General features: G+C 42.3%; 1 long non-coding RNA gene across 2 annotated transcripts; it reads left to right on the top strand.

Moving 5' to 3' along the window:
• Positions 1–460: 460 nt before the first annotated feature.
• Positions 461–14,805, top strand: LOC139038500 (uncharacterized). 2 transcript variants are annotated; one of them, XR_011491541.1, is made up of 3 exons: positions 461–544; positions 13,193–13,316; positions 13,845–14,805. It is a non-coding gene; the product is annotated as an uncharacterized lncRNA (long non-coding RNA). The 2 variants fall into 2 exon arrangements; XR_011491540.1 differs by lacking the exon at positions 461–544 and adding an exon at positions 7,828–8,326.

Here is a 14,805-nt window from a genome sequence, read left to right as displayed (position 1 = left end):
TCTTGTTAATGCTATTAATTTGGTCTGTTGGGCAAAGGAGATGTTAGGTAAGGGATCACTCTCCAGAATTTATACTGGAAAAACAACAGCATAACCATGAAGTCCCTGCAAATATGAACCATAAGTGAATAATACAAAATCAGGACTATCAATAAGGCTTTCTCGGAGATAATCCTGGGAGATAAAAAATTGTCAGTTAAAACAACATAATCATATATATATTTTTTTCATCATTGACATCTGATTCCTCTGGTAGCAAGGTAGCTGGATTAAGCTTGCTGCATCTGTGTAGAGTTACATTTGGTAAGAGCAAGACAATCTCATGAGAAATTAATCAACTTGCTGAACAATGTTGTGTGTGATGAGAATTCAGTCATGTGAGGAGCAAAGACAGTGAGAGGGTGACTCATGAGCATCTCTTCTCTGGTTTAACACAGCACAGCTCTTGCTGTGACAGCTCGGAGGCAAGGGGGTGGTGCTTGCTACCGAATCTAGCTGTTGGCTCTAATGTTCTACTGGTCAGCAGTAACCACCATGTTGCTGGGTAAGTGCTCCTAATGCAGTGCCTTTTTTCTCAGAAACAGAGAGGGCAAAGGGTCACTCATAATTTGGATGCTCCCAGGCTGGGGCCTTGGTCAGAAATTCTTTTAAGTTCTCCTTGCCTTCAGAATGCTCTACTTTCCAGCAAAGAGGTTCAGGTTGGTCTTGTCCAAGTAGATTATACAGTGGCTGAGCAATTAAAAAAAACTGGGATCCATTTCCTGCAGTAACCTGCAAGTCCTAGAAATACCCTTAATTGTCTTTTTGTCTTCGGGGCAGGGAAGACTAGAAGGCCTTTCAATTCTATCCACATCAATTAACAGTTCTTTTTTAGAGATCCTACGTCCAAAATATTTTACACTAGTCTTATGGTATTGCACGTTTTCTTTGAACACTTTATGTCCCTTTAACACTTCTTTTGGAGTGAATGTCTTGTTGGCTGTTTAACAAAGAGTTTGAACACAGAGGTAAATTATCTACATATTGTATCAGCACTGACTTATGAGGAAAGTCCAGTCATCTAGATCAGCTTTTAACATCTGAGAGAAGTAAGTGGGGCTCTCAGTATAGCCCTGTGGCACTGCAGTCCATGTATATCGCTGAGTAAAAGAGACAGGGATCATCAGGATGGACAGGAATACTAACAAATGCACTGCAGAGATCTATCTGAAAAGAAGTCACTCTTTTTTGGAATATAGGACAGTAAGGTGTGAGTGCTTGGCACTACAGAATGTTGAGGGATAATAACAGCATTGATAGATCTCAGTGAAGTGAAGTTGCTCAGTCATTCCGACTCTTTGCGACCCCATGGACTATACAGTCAATGGAATTCTCCAGGCCAGAATACTGGAGTGGGTAGCCATTCCCCTCTCCAGGGGATCTTCCCAACCCAGGGATCAAACCCAGGTCTCCTGCATTGCAGGTGATTCTTTACCAACTGAGCTAGATCTCAAGTACTGTACAAATTTTCAACACTTGCCATTTGGTGTTTTAACTGGCAAAATGGAAGGGTTACAAGGGCTGGTGCAAAGCAGAATAAGCCCCTTCTCAATGTAAGCTGACATTAAAGGTTTATTCCTTCTACAGCCTCCTGCCTTAATGGATACTGACAAATACTGGGCATGGGCTTATAGTAATTTGAATAGGGGATGTGGAATGTATTCATCCAATGTTAGTAGAATCAAGTGCTCATAATTCTTTAGGTACTAAGCCTAGCAAGTTGTCTTGTTCAGTGTCATCCTCATCATGAGTCACAAACATTATATGATGAAGGAAGTCTGCTTGACCCTTTAGATCTAGAAACATTTCTCCCTGAGGAATGAAAGAAATATGGGCTTCATAAGCTTCCAATAGGTCTTTACCTATTGGGTCAACAGGACCATTTTCTACTAGGAGAAAGGAGTATCTTCTTTTAAGTTCACCTAAGTACAATTCTAAAGGTAATGATTAAATAACCTTAATAGGCACATTAGAAGCCCCCACCATCTGTACCAAGGTATTACTCTGAGGAAGAGACCCTTTAATTTTGGTAATGTTCAAAACTGAAGAGGTGACCCCTATGTATAAGGGCTTTCATTGCTTCTCCTTGTATAATCATTTCTACTACTCCCAAGGTGTTAAGAGAGAAGAGGAAAGACTCTCCAGGTTCCCTGGGAGCAGCCCTATTCTTGTTCAACTTGAAATTCTGATCTAAAATCCAGTTTGCTTCTAGGCCTCTTCTTAACTCTCAGTTCATTTTCTGATATGCTGGGTTTTTGCAGTAAAAACAAACTTTTTGCTTTGCTCTCAGTTAAGAAATAAATGGGGGTTGGCTGACCTTGGATTGATGTTAGGTACTTAACTGGCGCAGTTGAAGGTTCATGATTTTGCAAATAACCCCTTTTTTTCTAATGGTTTTGGAACTTTGGTCACCCAGTGTAACAAGGGTATTAGTATGTAATGCAGACCAACCTAGATTGTGTCTTTTGATCAGTGGCCAAATTCTTATCCAAACCTTCTAAAAATGTGGAGTTGAGCAAAAGATCCATTTTATGGCTAGAGAATGACTCAGGTCATTGCTTAAAAGTTTTTTTCAAATCTCTCCTAACATTCTGGAATTGATTCATCTGGTTTTTGCTTACATTGTTGAATCTTTGCCCAGTCTACAGTTTTAGGGGAAAGTTCTGGGATAAGATCAGGTAATTTCTGAGCTAATTCCTGACATTCATTGCAAACCTCTGGATTATGTGATTCAAAGTCCATTAAGGGGTGTTTCCACCCTGCTTTCTCTACCCATTCCCTTGCTTTGCTTTCAGAAATTAATAGCTATATTAGTTGATATAGATATGAAAACCTGGGCTCAACGGTCTGGATGGTTAATTCAAATTTCTTATCCCAATGGATCCTGACTGGATCAGGAAATTCTTTAGCCAAAGCTCTAAGTTCTCTTCTGGTCCAGGGTGTATAGGTGATTGCCAAGGATGGCTTACCTCTCCATGTAACAGGTGTCTCCTTAAAGGGAGCTATAATTCTGATCTTTTACTCTCCTCTTCTGAGGAAAGGGGAGCAGCAGGAGGTTGAGAGGAGAAAGCTTCTGGAGCAGGGAGCTCAGATAGACGAAGGCGTAGGAGGAGCAGAGGGGGAGACGGGGTCAGGGTTTGCGGCCTGTTTTAGCTCTGGTACAGTTTCAAGCAATTTCTTGTTGGTTTCCTACAGAGAACTTACTCTACTGTTTCCTCTTTTAGAAGATCCTAAATACCAGTCAAAGTAAGCATTCCATTCACTCTGTTTGATCTTATGGCTGGCCGTTTCTAACTGTACATGCAAAAATATCAAATTTAGAATATCAAAGAACCCCAATTTGGCCATTTTAGATTGAGATTTCCTTTAGTATAATTTTCCCAATGAACTCAGTCCTTGTAAGGATGAACTCCCTATGTATTGTATATGAGTCTGGCTGGGGTGTCAGTCGAAGATTGACTTTCTGACACCCTTCATTTCTGTCTTTGAGAGATTGTATTTCCCATTTCAAGTTGAATTCGTCAGGGATAGAATTCTCTAGTGAAATTGTGTGGTGGGCCTGTGCGCTGCTGGTGAGCGTAACTCCTCTAGGCGTCACCCCAGAGACATTTCAGCTTGTCTTACACATCATGGATTCTCCCTCCGGCCGTCTAAGACCAACATGGGTACTCAGACGGCTGAATGGCCAGTTCTTATCTGCAGCTCTCAGGTGAGCAAGTGGCTTAATTAATGAGTGGGTTTTCCTGTGGGCCCACTGCATGGTATGAGGGCTTGGCCTCCACCACTCCATAAATTTCTCAGTCACCAGAGAAAGCCATAACCAGCTGGGAGGAGACTGGTCCCTTTTCTTGGGAGCAAAGCTCTTATGCAATATCTTCACTTTTACCCCAACAAATTCTATTAAGGCAGCCAAACTGAGGAAAAGCGTCAGATCAGCCTCTTACCTAAGCACTTCAGGCAAGACTACTCAGTCTCCTACAACGGAGAAAACTCTGATATTTTTCAAAAGTATCTTCCAACTGGGTGAGTATTCCTTGGCCGAGCCCTACCCAGTATCTTTCAGCTGGTTGGGTATATTCCTCAGTATCTTTCAACCAAGCTCCACCCAGTATCCAGACCCTGGGTAGGTATGCCGTGGTACATTTCAGCTGGCCCCTCAGTATCTTTCATCTGGGAGGGGGCAGAAAACCTGCTCTGCCACCAAATAAAACTCAGGATCTTTAACCAGAAGAGGAGATCCGAGAACTAGGAGACTTACCCAAATTCGCCTGGACTCCCCAGGGAGGTGGATGGGCTCAAGGGGCCACTGCTGGTATTAAGGGTCTGGTTCCTTGTAGAGTTCAGGCAAAGGAAGGAGGGAAGTCCACTCTGGGTCCCTTCATGGTCGCCAAAACTTGACTTTTAAAAAAAAAAAAAATTGCAGTGTAAGAGTTGTGCGTTAAATTTTATTTGGGGTAAATAAGGATGGTAGCCCAGGAAAAAGCACCACAGATAGCTCTGAGAAACTGCTCCAGAGAGGGAGGGAGGAAAGACAGTATCTCTTTAGGACATAGGGTATAGGATAATGAGGGAGTGCATGCAATCAAGCACACATTTTTTTTGCTAAAAGTTTCTGCTGGTCTTGTGAAGCTTTTGTTAGTCACAAGAAACAACTGTCACTATGAAGGATTTTAGTGTTTTTCTAGATAGGAAGAGATACAAGAACTGGGCTCATAAAACCAGTTCTTGAGAATACCTAACCATGCAAAGACCTCTCTGGCCAGTTTCCAGAAGCACAGATTGCCTCATTTCTACTCTCCAGCCTAAGTTCCTTCAGGGGGTGCTGGAGGCCAGCAGCTTCAGCGGTGCAAAATTTAATCCTTACAGACGCAGTTGGCAAGCACCCACGGTAAGTGCCAATTTGGGGTTCCCAATTTGTGATTGACGATCTTATTTGACGTCTAGTAAACCTCAGTATGGGGCTTCCTTGGTGGCTTGGATGGTAAAGCATCTGCCTGCAATGTGGGAGGCCTGGGTTCAGTCCCTGGGTCAGGAAGAACCCCTTCAGAAGGAAATGGCAACCCACTCCAGTACTCTTTTTTTTTTTTTTTCTCACTCCAGTACTCTTGCCTGGAAAATTCCATGGATGGAGGCGCCTGGTGGGCTATAATCCATGGAGTCACAAGAGTTGGACACGGCTGAGGGACTTCACTTTCTTTTCTTTCTTTCAAACCTCAGTATAATAAAATTGCACTTAATACTGATGATTCTAGAGACATGTCTGTTGATTAAACCAACAAACTTAAACTAACTTTAATACCAGATAGTACCGTAACACTATTTTCCAGATCACCTGAAGCTCAAATTCCTTGGGGTTAGTTTCTTTTATATTTCTGAGTATTTATATGAGCTTAATTTTATTTAAGCCAATTAAACAGAGCTCTTTCACAAATTAACCTTGGTAATATTATCTGGAGGTGAAGATATATTTGTAATGCACACACAGGTATCCATCCATCCATACAGACACAGACAGAGCTCTCACAGTTTTCCTGCTTCAGTTTAAAAGTTTCCTTCACGCCCCCTTTCCTTTTCTCAGTCTCAGCAATTGGAGATGCTCTAGATAAGAGTAAGATAAAAGTTCCTGGGAGCCCTGACAGAATATTTACTTCTCAATGTACAAGGAGAAAGAAACAAGTTCTGTTCCCTTAGGGTCAGAATTCTGTAAAGCTGTTTCATCAAACCAGCCTTCTCTGTCTACCAAAGCCAGTTTTGGAATGTCAGATGAGTTCCATCCTGGCCATTTTCAGGATGAGACTTTTGTCCGTTCCCAACTAAGCACTTGCAGCTTATTGGTTTCCTAAGTGTGAGACATAAACCCAGTTGTCCATCAGAAAGCTGGTCGTCCTTTGGGGAACAATTTCCCATTATTAATTCAGTTGCCTAGTTCAGATATGCAGCATGATCTGAACAACTTCCTGAGGACAGCGTGGTGGACTGGACGTGGGCTGAGCTCCCCACGGACTTGCCCCTGAGTTGGTTCAGCTCTTATGTGTGCCCTAACTTCTCCCTTGACAGTCTGAAACCACTGTGGGTGCTTGTAATACTGGAGAATCAGTCTTTGCCTTATGCATCCTTGGAAGAAGAGTATTTGCTTAATGGTTGTGGTCGGATTCTCTGTGGGACTACTGCACATCATGGGGATGGATCCTTACGCACTAGATGCTCAGTCCCCTGAGGACACCTTAAGGCCAGAAGAACCAAATATCCTCAGTTCTCCAGAGCTAAATAATTCAATCTCTCATTTCACTAGCAAATAGCTTGTTCAGACAAACTGGGTTTGTTTGGGTTTTTTCCAATTTCAGTCAAATTAAAAAAAGAACAGTCACCTGTATTTCCCTTGACCTACCACCAAGCTCCCCCTTTGGTCTCTGCTTAGGAAATGCATCAGTGTCACTTAAGACTCCAAATCATAAGTAAAACAGCTCAAATAAAACTATCCACTTAAAAGCAATGAGTCCATATATCAGGAGAACTCACTGGAACATCTGAGGAGTACTGAGAAGCCAGAGAGGCTCGGGTGGCCATGCTGGTTCCAAGCACCGGTTCAGGGCAGACTCCAGGGGTCCTCGGGTCGGTATCTCTGATATCTTGCCAACTATGCTACCCCAGTGCTGATGGAAAAAATAAGTAATCTAAGAAAGAAACGGAAAATTTTAATCAAGCTTATCTAAGGATTCTAACTAGGGAGACAGTCTTTCAAAAGTTCTGAGGCATGCTCTGCTTGTTAGAGATCAAAGCACAGTTATGTAAGTTTTTGAGACAAAGGGTTATACATAAAAGGTTTATATATCAAAGGAACATATTGACAGTTCACATATTCCAGTAAGGTGAGTAGTGGGTCATCATAACCCCTTACATGCTTAAGTAGGGAATGTTATCTCCTAAGGAGTTTCCTTGCTGATAGTAGCAGGAAATTAACTCTGTGTGTGTGTGTGTTTACACGTAGGAATTCCTGTCTTCTTAGGTAATCTTGTTGTTGTTTTGAGTCACCCAGTCGTGTCTGAGTCTTTGTGAGTCATGGACTGCAGTACCCCAGGCTTCTCTGTCCTTCACCATTTCCTGGAGTTTGCACAAACTCATGTACATTGGGTCGGTGATGCCATCCAACCATCTCATCCTCTGTCACCCCTTCTCCTCCTGCCTTCAATCTTTCCCAGGATTAGGGTCTTTTCTGAGGAGTTGGCTCTTTCAACCAGGTGGCCAAAGTACTGGAGTTTCAGTTTTAGCATCAGTCCTTACAATGAATATTCAGGACTGATTTCCTTTAGGATTGACTGGTTTGATCTCCTTGCAGTCCAAGGGACTCTCAAGAGTCTTCTCCAACACCACAGTTCAAAAGCATCAATTCTTCAGCACTCAACCTTCTTTATGGTTCAGTTCTCACAACCATACATGACCAGTGGAAAAACCATAGCCTTGACTAGGTGGACCTTTGTTAGTAATGTAATGTCTCTGCTTTTTAATATGTTGTCTAGATTGGTCATAGCTTTTCTTTCAAGGAGCAAATGTCTTTTAATTTCATGGCTGCAGTCACCATCTGCAGTGATTTTGGAGCCGAAGAAAACAAAGTCTGTCAATGTTTACACTGTTTCCCCATCTATTTGCCATGAAGTGATGGGACCAGATGCCATGATCTTAGTTTTTTGAATGTTGAGTGTTAAGCCAGCTTAGATAAACTAGTTAATGTTTAATGCAGGTGCACAATGCGCATTAAGGGGATGATACAGTGGCTCAACGGAGAAGGCAATGGCACCCGACTCCAGTGCTCTTGCCTGGAAAATCCCATGGATGCAGGAGCCTGGTGGGCTGCAGTCCATGGGGTTGTGAAGAGTCGGACACGACTGAGCGACTTCACTCTCACTTTTCACTTTCCTGCATTGGAGAAGGAAACGGCACCCCACTCCAGTGCTCTTGCCTGGAGGATCCCAGGGACGGGGAGCCTGGTGGGCTGCCGTCTGTGGGGTCGCGCAGAGTCAGACGCGACTGCAGCGACTCAGCAGCAGCAGTGGCTCAGACAGCAGAGAAAATTTCATGCTAATTTTTTTCCTGCCTTAAAATGATTTTGTTTCATCAGTAGCCTCATTGAGGAAGTAATAATATTTGAGTAGACTCTAAGGTGGTGAGGCATTTAGCCTTTCGGATATGGTAGAAACAGTGTTTGAGGCAGAAAGAGCAGCTCATGAAAAACCTGAGGAGAGTGGCCTTGTCATGTGTGGAAACAGCATGTGGACACTGAGGGTAAGAGGTGAGGTTGGAACTGCAAACGAGGATGTTTGTTTAGGGGGCTCTCTGACTACTGAATTAAACTAATTAACAGAGTAAAAGCTATGTATTTTGTATCTACACTGTAATTATGTATTTTAAGGTCAAAGAAGTGAGTGTTGGTCTTTCTCAGACTTTATGAGTATCAGAATGAAAAGTGTTTCGAAGTTCTGATGTTTCACCTCAATCAAGTGTGCTGAAATAGCTTATGAACTGTATGCTAATGATCTGAATCCTGTGCCTGAGGCCCCTTTACCAGAAACTTCTAAATTGAATCGGTAGTGGAGAGGGTAAGAAGGGCGGGGGTTGTGCCTGGGCATTCAGTTTTTAAAGTGCTCCCGGGTGATTCTGACATGCAACCCTGACTGAGAAGCACTAGTCTAGTACCTGCATCTGTGAGAAAGAGAAGGCCTTTCTCAGCCCTGCTCCCAACTAGTCCACTCAGTCTGCTAACCATCCTTGCTGCTTCAGCTCACGGCAATATCTCATAACTACCTGGAATCCCACAACACAAATCCCCACCACAGAAATCCTGGGACCCTCCCAGCTCTGCCGTTGGAGAGGACAGGTAGAACAGGTAATAGTTCTCCTTGATCGCGCCATTCATGAGTTCCCCACACACCAACAAACAAGACTGGGTGTGGGTACCAGAGGACTAAAAAAAACTTGTGTTAGAGAATAACAATGTAACAGCAAGGGAAAGAGAAGACGGAAGCAACATGCTGGCATCAACTGCCTAATAAAAAATTTTAAGGACAAGGCTGTCTAAAACTCAATTTCAAATTTTGGCATTATCTGCCAAAGAAATTCTGCCCAATCATGTTTCATTTATGAGTGTCTGGGACAATTTGGGCATGCAACAAATGTTTGTTATATAAATGAATGAAGCAATTTAACACCAAAGGCGACAAGTCTCCAACCCGTCCTTCCCAATTTCTCCAATTTTGTTCCCCACAGGCAGTCGCATTTACCTTACTGTTAACCCTATATCAGCTCTAAATAATATATTTATGCTGCTCATTCTAGATGGATCAATATTAGATCTTGCGTACTCACTTTCTGCTAAGATAGGTAAGGATTTTACTAAATTAACAATGTTTACTTAGATCAAGTTTTCCCGATCTTCAATACCTAATAAATTATATCACTATTGTTAGCTTTCCATTGCTTCCATTTGTGAGGTTAAGCAATATACTTACATTTGTACTTCTTATTTCAACTATAAGTAGTATCTCTTCACTTAGTCAAATAAAAGCATTGTATCCCATACTGCACTCTTCATCTGTTTCGTTCTCTTTTACTTCATCATGGATAACATTTATAATCTCATTTGTAGCCACAGTTAAGGGAGTCTTGCTTTGTGTACAGGTGAACTGTAACTGAAAAATCAGTCAACAATGTGTAGGTTACATCTACCCAGATAAGTTGTATTCTATGACTACACATATTTTTTTAAAAAAATACTTTTTGCCTTACACACCCACCTCTACTAGACTTCTGCCTTTTTTCTTTCTTGAATGGTCTATTTTTATGGCATCATTAGTATAAGGTCCTCCAACATGTCCATTTACTCTCACATCTGGGGGCTTTTTCATTGCTACGGAAAACTCTCACAACTCTGTCATCTTTGTTTGGATGGGTGGCTCTTAGGCCTGCGCCCCAGCTGTCACTCTGGAACTTACCTTCACTGCTTCGCTGAATTAGTTCTATTGTTAACAGATCCAACCTGCTCCCATTTCTTGGGACAGTTCCCTTGTTTTGCCAGTCAACATTCTCAAGTAACATCCTTAAAAAAGAGGATTTGGGACATAAAAGTTTCAGTTTATGTTTAGTTTTCTTTTTCGTTCTGCCTTCATATTTTGTCAGTAGATTGACTTGGTATAGAATTCTAAGGTCAAAGTCGTTTCCCTGATTCAGGAAAGTGGAGCTTGGAGGGAACTGCTTACTTCCTAATAGCCAGTCCTGTTGCTGAGAAGTCTGTCCCCAGTCTAACTCTCACTCCCTACGGAAGACCCTTTTAGGACCGCCCTTTCTTCTTGCTGTCCTTATATCACGTACGCCTACACGCAGACTTTCTCTTCTGTCCTGCTCAGTGCTAGCCAGCTTACACATTTGCATATTCACGTCTCCCTTTAGCTCTGAACTTTTTTACTTATGTTTCAATCATTTTTTTTTATTCTAAAAACTTCTGTTGTTGTAAACCTCAGTGAATTCTGTACGGTTTCTCTCTTCTGACATACTTTGTCTCCGACTACTGTTCAGTACTGTTGGATAAGCCTTTAACTAACTGGAAGGAGGGCTTCCCAGGTGGTGCAGTGGTAAAGAATCTGCCTGCCAATGCAGCTTCCATCCCTGAGTCAGATCCTCTGGAGAAGGAAATGGCAGCCCACTCCAGTATTCCTGCCTGGGAAATCCTGTGGACAGAGAAGCCTGGTGGGTTAGTCTACGGGGTTGTTAAAGAGTCAGACACAACTTATCAACTGAACAACAGCCCCAAGGATGCAAGAGGGGCAGAGGGGGGAAATCCTGTCTCCTGAACAGTGAACTTCTCTTACAATGTGATTTTGGGTACTTTTCTCATAATTCTACCTATGTGTCTTCAGCTCTCCTATGAATATCCTGTAAAAATTCTTACTCTTAAGAGTGATTCTTAAGAGCTAGAATGAATTTTATGAGTTCTGCTCTCTATAACTGAATGTGACTGCTACAGTAATCACAAAAATAAATTGTATTTTTAGCAAGCAGCCTTCTTGGTATAGAATTTTATAATCCCCTGAGTTCAAACTGCAGGAACAAACTTCATCTTAAGTCGTCAGCATCAGTAAGTCCCCAATTTTCCATGTAGTCAGGGAAGCATGTTAAAAAAAAACTGCCATCTAGATAGAGAATGGTGAAAGTCGGTCAGTCGAGTTCAACTCTTTGTGACTCCATGGACTATATAGCTCATGGAATTCTCTAGGCCAGAACACTGGAGTGGGTAGCCTTTCCCTTCTCCAGGGGATCTTTCCAACCCAGGGAATGAAGCCAGGTCTCCCACATTGAAGGTGGATTCTTTACCAGCTGAGCCACCAGGGAAGGCCAGATAGAGAATGGAGTTGATGAGAATTCCAAACTGACAGCTAAACAGAGGTATTCTCTGTACTAAAAAGTATCAGTGGGCTTAAGGATAAAGAGATCTGAAAGGTATCTGAACTTCCCAGAGTTTCTGAAAAGGGGAAACCGTTTTTCTAGAATAGTTTCTAGACCTCTCTGAGTGTTACACTATCAAGTGTATGATATGATCCACTGACAGGGAAGCTATGACAAGCCTAGACAGCATATTAAAAAAGCAGAGACATCACTTTGCAAAGGACTGTATAGTCAAAGCTATGGTTTTTCTACTAGTCATGTACAGATGTGAAAGCTGGACCATAAAGAAGCTGAGTGCTGAGGAACTGATACTTTTGAATTATGTTGCTGGAGAGGACTCTTGAGAGTCCCCTGGATTGCAGGGAGATCAAACCAGTCAATCCTAAAGGAAATCAACCCTGATATTTATCAGAAGGACTGATGCTGAAGCTGAAGCTCCAATACTTTGGCCATCTGATGCAAAGAACTGACTCACTGGAAAAGACCCTGATGCTCGGACAGATTGAGGGCAGGATGAGAAGAGGGCGACAGGATGAGATGGTTGGATGGTATCACCAACTCAATGGACATGAGTCTTAGCAAACTCTGAGAGATAGTGAAGGACAGGGAAGACTGTCATGCTGCAGTCCATGGGGTTGCAAAGAGTCAGACACAACTTGGTGACTCAGTTCAGTTCAATCGCTCAGTCATGTTCTACTCTGCGACCCCATGAACCGCAGCATGCCAGGCCTCCCTGTCCATTACCAACTCCCGGAGTCCACCCAAACCCATGTCCTTTGAGCCGGTGATGCCATCCAACCATCTCATCCTCTGTCGTCTCCTTCTCCTCTTGCCTTCAATCTTTCCCAGCAACGAGGTCTTTTCAGATGAGTCAACTCTTCGTATCAGGTGGCCAAAGTATTGGAGTTTTAGCTTCAACATCAGTCCTTCCAATGAACACCCAGGACTGATCTCCTTTTGGATGGACTGGTTGGATATCACTGCAGTCCAAGGGACTCTCAAGAGTCTTCTCCAACACCACAGTTCAAAAGCATCAATTCTTCAGTGATCAGCTTTCTTTATAGTACAACTCTCACATCCATACATGACCACTGGAAAAACCATAGCCTTGACTAGATGGACCTGTGTTGGCAAAGTAATGTCTCTGCTTTTTAATATGCTGTCTAGGTTGGTCATAACTTTCCTTCCAAGGAGTAAGTGTCTTTTAATTTCATGGCTGCAATCACCATCTGCAGTGATTTTGGAGCCCAGAAAAATAAAGTCAGCCACTCTTTCCACTGTTTCCCTATCTATTTGCCATGAAGTGATGGGACCGATGTGATGATCTTAGTTTTCTGAATGTTGAGCTTTAAGCCAACTTTTTCACTCTCCTCTTTGACTTTCATCAAGAGGCTCTTTAGTCCTTCTTCACTTTCTGCCATAAGGGTGCTGTCATCTGCATATGTGAGGCTATTGATATTTCTCCCAGCAATCTTGATTCCAGCTTGTGCCTCTTCCAGCCCAGTGTTTCTCATGATGTACTCTGCATATAAGTTAAATAACAACAACTGACAGGTTTACCTAGTATATGAAATGCAACAGTTTATTTTGAATAATTTCTATTCAATTTCTTTGTTTGCTTCTAGAAAATGTAAAAACATACCATCTCTGTCAGCTCAGGCTCCATAACAAAATGCCATACTGTGGGTGCCTGAAACAACAGATATTTCTTATCTCGCAGTTCTGGAGGCTGAAAGGTCTGAGACCAAGAAGCCTACTGATTTGGTTCCTGCTGAGACCTCTCTTGCTGGCTTGCCCCCCTCTCCTGTGTCCTCATCTGGCAGAACAAGAGCTCCTCTTCTAAGGTACAAACCCATCTGGATTGGAGAAGGCAATGGCAACCCACTCCATTACTCTTGCCTGGAAAATCCCATGGATGGAGGAGCCTGGTAGGTTGCAGTCCATGGGGTAGCAAAGAGTTGGACAGGACTGAGCGACTTCACTTTCACGCATTGGAAGAAGGAAATGGCAACCCACTCCAGTGGTCTTGCCTGGAGAATCCCAGGGACGGGGAAGCCTGGTGGGCTGCTGTCTAAGGGTCAGAGACACGACTGAAGCGACTTAGCAGCAGCAGCACCTGGATATGGGTGCTACATTCAGGACCTCATTTAACCTCAATTACCTCTTTACAGGCCCTATTTCCAGATAGTCATATTAGGGCAAATACGTCCTGGAATTTTGATTTTAGAAAATGTGAACGTATTTTTTATAATAATGAAAAAGAACACTTCCTCAGTGATTAACATGCGCCAGGCCCTGTGGGAAGTGCCTTATAAGTATTTGTGAATTTAATTCTTAACAACCAACGAACTAAGTATTATCTCATTTTACAGATGCGGAACCAAAGCCCAGAGATGCTAAGGAACTTGCCCAAGATCACACTGCCAGCACAGTGAAGATTCCAATACACACAGTCCTATTAACTATTATACTGTAATCTAATCCATGTTGCTGTTTAGTGACTAAATTGTATCCAACACTTTGCAAACCCACTGACAATAGCTTGCTAGGCTCCTCTGTCCTCGGGATTTTCCAGGCAAGAATACTGAAGCGGGTTGCCATTTTCTTCTCCAGAGGCTTTTCCTGACCCAGGGGTCAAACATGTGTCTCCTGCTTGGCAGACAGAGTCCATAACTTAATGTATAAAATGCTGGTATATTATATACCAATAAGGAGGGTTGAGCAAGCCCAGAAGGTACCACTGACTGGAATGGATGCCGGTGTGAGATGAGTTCCACCCTAAATGTGTGACTACACCTGCTGGAGGAGGATCAGAGACTACTATGAAGATACGGGAGTTTGGGGTTACATACTAATTTATACTCTCACCAGCAGTATCTGAGTCTATTGCCCCACAACCTCATCAAACTAGAATTTTATATTTAAATAGTGTCTCATCTACAATTAAAAAAAAAAAAAACTCTGATGTGCCCTATTTGCTCTAAGAAAAATCTTCTATGTAATTATTGTGACCTGGTTTAATCATTAGCTCTTATCAAGTGTAAACCATGATAGCAAGTTAACAAGGTTTAAATACAAGCCTGATTAAGGCTAAAATTTGATATGCCCACTTTATTATTTCACCTGAAGATATTGCAAGAAAACTCAAAGTGAAAAAGGCATAATGAAAAGAAAAAAAAATAAAAAAATACTCATAAACCTTCATATTTAAACTCTCAGGATTGGCATAGCTTTTACAAATTTAGTTCTTTAAAAGGATAAAGTGACTGTCAACAGAAAAGTTATTCTTCACTTTCTGAAACACTAAAGTAAAAATAAACAGAGTAAAATGAA

The sequence above is a fragment of the Odocoileus virginianus genome, chromosome 15, assembly GCF_023699985.2.
Source record: "Odocoileus virginianus isolate 20LAN1187 ecotype Illinois chromosome 15, Ovbor_1.2, whole genome shotgun sequence".
NCBI classification, from domain to species: domain Eukaryota; kingdom Metazoa; phylum Chordata; class Mammalia; order Artiodactyla; family Cervidae; genus Odocoileus; species Odocoileus virginianus.
The sequence above is the reverse complement of the archived record's forward strand: the minus strand, read 5'-3'. Positions and strand labels throughout refer to the sequence as shown.